General features: G+C 35.5%; 1 pseudogene; it reads left to right on the forward strand.

The window, feature by feature from the left end:
• Positions 1-4076: 4076 nt before the first annotated feature.
• LOC119513743 lies at positions 4077-5022 on the forward strand (annotated as a pseudogene).
• The last annotated feature ends 3210 nt before the right edge of the window (positions 5023-8232 follow it).

An 8232-nucleotide genomic window follows, 5' to 3' on the forward strand; every position in this document is an offset into this window, starting at 1 on the left:
TTTTTCCCTTCAATAAATCAGGTAGCTTTCAATTTGATTTTAGGTTCTGCAATGATTTATATAGAGCCTGTGGTTTGTTTTTTCCTTGAAAGTTTGGAAAACCCAGAAAACTTCCTGGCCCAATGATTTTTTAAAATGTCAATATTATTTATGTATAGTAAAAAGTGCACAAATCTTAGGCATGCAGCTTGCTGATATTTATACCCATATAACCACTGAACGGATCAAGATATAGAGCATTTATATTACACCAGACATTTCCCTCATTCCCCTCCCAGTCAATACCCACTCACCCCCAGAAGTAACCATGATTCTGATTTCTGTCACCGGAGATTAGATTTGCCAGTTCTTGAACTTCATATAAATGGAGTCATACAATGCTCTTTTGAGTCTGGACACTTTATTCAATGTAAGGTCTTGAGATTTTTTCATATCACTGTGTGAATCAGTAAGGTTCATTCTTTTTCATTTCTCTCTAGTATTCTACTGTAAGAATACTCCACAATTTGTTTATCCTTTTGTCCATCCATAGATGGACATTTGGGTTATTTCCCAGTTTTGTCTTTTGTTAACAAAGCTGGCATGAAAATTCTTGTACATACTTTCTGGTGGACATTTGTTTTCATTTCTTTTGGGCATATACTCAGGAGTAAAATTTCTGGGTCTTAGGGTAGGTAAATGTTAAACTTTATTAAAAATGGTAATATTACATTCTTATCAGCAATATTTGGGAGTGCTTAGTTGTTCCACATCTTTGCTAACATTTCACATTGTCAACTTGTTTCACTTTTAATGTTCTGTTGGGTGTGTAGTTGTATCTTATTATGATTTTAGTTTGCATTTCCCCCATGAATAATAATGTTGAGTATTTTTTCAAATGCTTATTGTTGGCCGGAGGATTTTTATTGGAGATAATTTAAATTTTTTTTTCTGTTTTATATTTGTTGATTTCATTTTTTTCCTACATTTTGCAGGTTTATTTTAATGGTTTACTCAAATACTGTGTATATTCTTGAGCCAACTTTTGCAGTTTATATTTGCTAAGAAATGTGTTTCATTCAGATTTTCAAATTTATTTGAGAAGTGTTAGGAAGATTTAAAAATCTGTCTCTATGATTATATCCTTTTTAAAATTCCTAACATTCTATCTTTATCTTTTTAAATGTTAGATTTGCCATTTGTGTCTCTTTTATTGGTCTTTTGAAAGAAATAGTTCTTAAATTCTTTTATAAATTTTACTGATGCTTTCTGTTTTCTAATTTATTAGAATTTTACTTTAGTTTTACTGATAATCCTCTTTCTTTGAGTTTTTGCCATTCTTTATTTTTATCCATTTCAGCTTAATACTTTATCCATTATTTTCATTTTCTAGTTTATTGATAAAAATCAGGCATTGTTTTTTTTTCTTTTACAGTCATGTATGTAGTATATTCCTCTTATTTTATTTGTGAATACAGCATTATTGCTGTGCTGATTGCTTCTTTTACACAAAAGTCATTTAGGCAAGACTTTCTTAGTATCCAAGTAGTTCACATTAATATTTTTGTTATTAATTTTTCATTTTACTGCATTATGCTCAGATAATGTGGCCTTTACAACTTCTATTTTTTTACTGTAAGTTCTGTAGAAATTTATTATATTTTATTGTCCATCATGCGATATTTAAACATATAACGATGAAGGTGTCATCAAAAAGAGACCAAAAATACAGGTAGACAATTTGACATTCAAAATGAACAAGATAGACATGGTCTTTGCCTTCATGGAGGGTCCTCTCTAGAGTGTTTATTATGTTTACAGCTCCAGTGAAGTTTGAGGTCATGACTCCTTATTTGGAAGACTGGGATTCTAATTGCCTGGTTAGGGAAACACTGAATTCAACCCAATGCCTCCGGGTGATCCAGAGACACAATGGGAGAAGCCTAATGTTGGTCACTGTCTGGTTTCTTGAGTAAATATTGGTAAATTATTTTTTTCCTTTGAAAATCAACCATTTTGTTAAAATCGTCAGATTTATTGGCATAAAGTTACATTTGGTGTTTTAAAAAAGTTTTTACTCTTTTCTGAATCAATGCTTGTATCTTGGTTTGTTATATTCCTGGTGGCACTGCCAGGTCCTCCTGTTCCTGGGACCCACTGATTGTTCTCCAACCTGCCTGCTCTAGTTTGCTAATGCTGTGGAATGCAAAACACCAGAGATGGATTGGCTTTTATAAAAAGGGGGTTTATTTGGCTATACAGTTACAGTCTTAAGGCCATATAGTGTCCAAGGTAACACATCAGTAATCAGGTAACTTCACTGGAGGATGGCCAATGTCATCCAGAAAACTTCTGTTAGCTGGAAAGGCATGTGGCTGGCGTCTGCTCCAAAGTTCTGGTTTCAAAATGGCTTTCTCCCAGGACCTTCCTCTCTAGCAAGCTTGCTCCTCTTCAAAACGTCACTCACAACTGCACTGAGTTCCTTCTCTTTGAGTCAGCTCATTTATATGGCTCCACTGATCAAGGCCCACCCTGAATGGGTGGGGCCTTGCCTCCATGGGAATATCTCATCAGAGTCATCACCCACAGCTGGGTGGGGCACAGTCCAAGCAAATCTAATCAGCACCAAAACGTCTGCCCCACAAGACTACATCAAAGATAATGGCATTTGGGGGACACAATGCATTCAAACTGGCACACTGCCTCTGCCCCCACATCAAAGGAATGTCTTTCTGCTTTGCTGGGAAGAAAGTCACATCACTTCCCAATCCTAGCCAACATTTTTTTTCTGTGCCAGAAAATTCTGATCTCACTTTGTGGCTCAGGCTTTTGTACATAAAAGTCAGGAAATCTTGTGATCTACTTCTGCTTTCCTGCGACATCTCTTTCTTGAGGCAATGAGCATAGAATTGACTACTTACCTGAATAGGGAGAAGAGAAAGTAGAAAAGAAGGAAACAAAAATTTCAAAGATTGTCTCAAAAATCTAATCCATAAGGTCATTTTTTGGAAATATTAACAAATTGAGAGTGTTCAAGGACTATGTTTAATTCCCCAATCCATGAATTGGTTGATTTGCACCATGTTTATCATGGTTTTCAATGGCTCCAAGACATTCATTTTGTGTTATCTCCACCACACAAGATCTCCACTGCACTTAGATGCTCATACTCCTGCTGAGTTCTCTGACCAAGACAAGTGGTTGTATGTCTGGATAATATGAAGCTGACTATAGGTATTCCTCTCTAATTATTAGATGTGTGACTAATAATAATAATGATGATGATGATGATGATAATTTCTCACTCCCTCCCCAGAATGCTTTACTCTCAGAACTCATTCTGTTTCCACTCCCATTTGTAAGACTTTATCTTTATAATACATACCAGTCTGTAATATATAACCAGTTCTGGAAGCACACCTGACTAAGGGTCAAATGTGAAGTTAGACTTCTGGGATTAATGGGTGTGGAATCTGGGACAAGTTACTTAATGAGTGTAAATCTCTATAAAATGAAGATAATATCTACCCTATAGAATTGCTATGAAGAAGAAATGAGCTAATGCATATTAAGCTTTTAGTCCAGTGTTTGGCACTAACAAATATTGTTGTGGTCTGATTGTCATTGTCAGCATTATCATCATCATCAACACAACCATCACCATTATCATAATCACTATCGCTGTCATTCCTGAATGATAAGGTTAGTGATTGGTTTGCTGATTGGTAGTATATTATTTGCATCCTTAAGTTAGAGGTATACAGAAGTGTTTGCTTAGACCATTTTCTACCTACTTTCAGACATTGCTAATCTGGTCCTACCCATGGTGCAGTTATGGAACATTCTTATAGAATTATGGAATATTGTTAAACTTGTCCATAACTTCATATGCTTTTGTAGCTTTTCTTTATGTAAATATTTATTTATATACTTGGGAGAGGACAAAGAAAGTACTGTGAACTTAATCCTTATGATTTATGGGCATTTAATTTAAAAATATCTTTCCAAAAGTTCTGCAGTGTGTATATATGTGTATATATCTATTAATATTTTCATAAATTTTTTTCTTAAATTTAAAAAGGTAAAACAAAAGCAACATGAAAGGGGTAAACCAAACTGTCATCTCTGAGTTCCTCCTTCTGGGCCTGCCCATTGAGCCAGAGCAGTAGAACCTCTTCTATGCCTTGTTCCTAGTCATGTATCTTACCACCATCCTGGGGAACCTCCTCATTGTTGCTCTGATTCGACTGGACTCCCACCTCCACACACCAACGTATTTGTTTCTCAGCAATTTGTCTTTCTCTGATCTCTGCTTCTCCTCTGTGACCATTCCCAAATTACTACAGATCATGCAGAGCCAAGTCCCCTCCATTCCTTATGCAGGCTGCCTGGGCCACATGTACTTCTTCCTACTTTTTGCAGATCTGGAAATCCTCCTCCTTAATGGCCATGGCCTATGACTGGTATGTGCCCACCTGTTGCCCCCTGCACTACACCACCATCATGATCCCCAAGCTCTGCCTCTCCCTGGTAGCGCTGTCTTGGGCGCTGTCTACATTTATCTCTGTTGCATACCTTACTTATGGCTCAGTTTCATTCTGTGAAGATAATGTGATCCCCTACTTTTTTTGTGACATGTTGGCTCTACTGAAGTTGGCCTGCATCAACACTGAGATAAATGAAATGGTGATATTTATCTTGGGTGGGCTTGTCATTATTGTTCCATTCCTGTTGATCTTTTCATCTTATGTACAAATTGTTTTCTCCATTCTCAAGGTGCCTTCTGCCAGGGGCATCTGCAAGGCTTTCTCCACCTGTGGCTCCCACCTTTCTGTGGTGTTGCTTTTTTATTGGACAATCATTGGCCTCTACTTATGTCCCTCAACTAATAATTCTACTGTAAAGGAGACTGTTATGGCTGTGATGTACACTGTGGTGACCCCCATGCTGAATCCTGTTATTTATAGCCTAAGGAATAAGGACATACAGGGAGCCTTGGGAAGAGTCTTTTCAAAGCAGATAATTCACTTTTCTCTGAGATAGTGACTCTCAAAGATTAAAGTACGTTTTTAAACAGTAGGTACAATAGTGAAAATGAGTAGCATTCTGAATAGTTTAGTAGCACCCAAGCTTGGTACTTCTAATGTAGCCCCATACCACCTCTGTGGGGAGTCTTCCCAAGTCTCACTATGGGAGGGTCCATTGTGCCTCTTTGGCTTACCACTGTACCTCAGCTGTGATGTAGCATAAAGCCTGACATATAGTGGACACAATAAACTTATTCAATATTAAATAAATAACCACTCTAACCTTGGTGTTCGTTGTACTTACAGAATTTACAGTTATTTCTAATTCCCTAAGAAATAAAATTCCAATTCCTCAGCCACTTCAGTGCTTTGTTTCTGCCAAACAAATCTATTCAGTGAAGAATATCTTCTAATTTAATATATATGTGTGTGTGTGTGTGTTCTTGTACTTTTTTTTTACTCTCCAGAACCATCATGTCTCCTCTTGCCTGTCTATTCAGCATCTAATTTTCTTTTCAGGTTTGTGGATTGATTCACCTATTTAATTATCACATTCTACAATTATCTTTACTTCTTGTCTGAATTGACTCTACTAATCGTTTGTCAGTTAATGATGAATTACTTCTTTTGATAGTATCTATATTTTGGATGAGAATTCCTCTTTTGAATTAAAATTGTATAATATGAAATATGATATGGATCATAGGGTGCTAGTATAAATTGTTTAGTTTACATACAATAAAATGATGGCCCACAGGACAGCCTGAGGTAATGCAGATCTATTTATGATTTCTAGATAGGTGGGTTTATTTTCTGGAATATTATGTTGAAATTATTTGATGCTTTCTTTGTTTCTTTTTTTTCCCCAAATGTATTATAAGCAGGTACTTTCTAATCTCTTTAATGTGTAGTTCAGTGCCTTGCATCTGTTAGATATAGAATAAATATTTGATTTGATTTTAATGTATTTTTATGCTTCTCTTGAAATGAATTTATGTCTTTGAAAATGAATTCTTCCTTATAATGCCAAAGATTAAAGTATGTTTTCAAACAGTAGGTGTAATAGTGAAAATGAATAGTATTCTGAATAGTTTAGTAGCACCCAAGCCTGGCATTTCTAATATAGCCCCATACCACCTCTGGGGGGAGTTTTCCCACGTTTTACTATGGGAGGGTTCATTGTGCCTCTTAGGCTTACCACTGTATCCCTTCAAAAAATTTTAATTGATTACTAAATTAATACATGTTCATTGGAAAACATCCAAAGAATAAAGAAAGGAATAAAGTAGAATGTGAGGGTTCCCCATAGTTCAGCCCTCTGTGAAGGCAGTTACAAGAGAGGGAATATTTTTTCAGATATTTTCTGTGCACAGACTAACATTATATGCAATAAACAAAAATAATTTCACTATACATGCTATTTTCTCATTTTTTCAACTTAAAAATACATTAGGAAGTGCCACTGTGCTTCCAGAAGTTGTCACTATAAGGGGTGAGGGGACATTGTAGCAGCAGCTAAAGCCAGAGCCCATAACCAGAAGGAAGACATAACCAAACCTAAGAGGAACAGAGGAATCTAAGAGAACCTAACAGAACCTTTGAGACCTGAGAAGGCTGTCAGTTCCTCCCAGGAAATAACATTCATATATTGTCTGTGCTGAGAGAAGAGGTGACAATACCATCAATAGCTGGTATCAGCAGAGACACCTCTCTATGGAGCCTCAAGAATCTAGAAAAGGCACAACAAAATCAACACAAGGAAAATATGAAGAAATTAATAAAGATGAAAGTAAAAGTCAGTGGAGTTGAAAGCAAAGAAACAACAGAGCTAATAATAACCATTGAACTAAATGTTTCTTTGGAAAGGTTAATATAACAGATAAAACTTTAGGTAAAACAAGACAAAAATAGAAAAGGCATAAATAAAGAACTTTAGGAGTAAAAAAGGAGCAAAATTAACAGCTAAAAAAGCAATTTAAAAATGAGAATACAATAAACTACTTTAAACCCAAAAATGGAGAATGTGGACAAAATTATCTTCCAGGAGTTTTTATATTACTAAAATTTGCTCATAACAAGAAAAAATTTAATAGACAACAGATCATTGAAGGGGATGAGCTGCCTAGACTTAAGACTTTGGGAAAGTTCCTTGGTTTCTTTATGCCTATTTCTTCTCTTGTACAATGAGTATAACAAGTATCTTCCTACGGAACTTGTGAGGTTTAAGTAAGACATCTGTGTAGATGACTTAGTACAGTGCTTGACATAATAATTCCTTGCTAAATGCTAGCTGATATCCATTTTTATTACAAGGATATTCATTACACCATTGTACTAGTGAAACATTGGAAAAGCATACATATTAATCAGTAAAGGACTGGTTAAATGAATGGGAATATCTGTGGTATAGGGTTCTATAGCATAGCATAAGATTAAGAATGAGGGTGTTCTATTTGTAGTGATAAGCAAAGATCTCTTAGATATATTGTTTCATGAAAAAAGCAAATCGCAGAACAATATGTTGAGATGATACCATTTATGTATCAACCAAAGTGATATGTATGTAGACATGTATTATGCATATCTATATCTATATCTATATCTGTATCTATATCTATATCTATATATAGAGAGAGCGAAAGAGAGAGAGACAAGGAGAGATAGAACTAATAACTGGGATGGGAATGGGGATTGGATTGGGTGGTAGTTAAGAACTTTATCTCTACTTGAATTCTTACCATGAAAATTGTGGGTGTGGTATCTAGGGAATAAAAATAAATAAAATACTTTAAAGCTATAACCAGATCTTTACTGAAGTTTCCAGAGGATATCTGTAGGGATGTGTCACCCTGCAACAAAACCTCTTTAAAATCCTCTTTTGACCTTTGCTGCTTCCCAAGGCTTTTCTCCACCAGGTTGCTGCTGGTTGAACTTCTTCCTTCCCCCTTCCCTCAAACCACGAGACTTGTACAATAACACCTCTCTCCAACCTTCCTAACCCTTGTTTTTAATTTTTCTAAAATTTAAAAGTAAAATCTATTTCAAACATTCAGACAATATAGAATCTAATTTAACCTGCTATGTATCCATCACTAAGAGTGCTGCCATATTTGCTTGACGTCTAATTTTTATTTAACAAGAAATAAGATCTGTAGGATCAAAATTGATAGTTCTCTGGAAAGTTAATAAAGTTATAACTGAAATGCCACTGAATCCAGACTTGCCC

The sequence above is a fragment of the Choloepus didactylus genome, chromosome 18, assembly GCF_015220235.1.
Source record: "Choloepus didactylus isolate mChoDid1 chromosome 18, mChoDid1.pri, whole genome shotgun sequence".
Classification (NCBI taxonomy): Eukaryota; Metazoa; Chordata; class Mammalia; order Pilosa; family Megalonychidae; genus Choloepus; species Choloepus didactylus.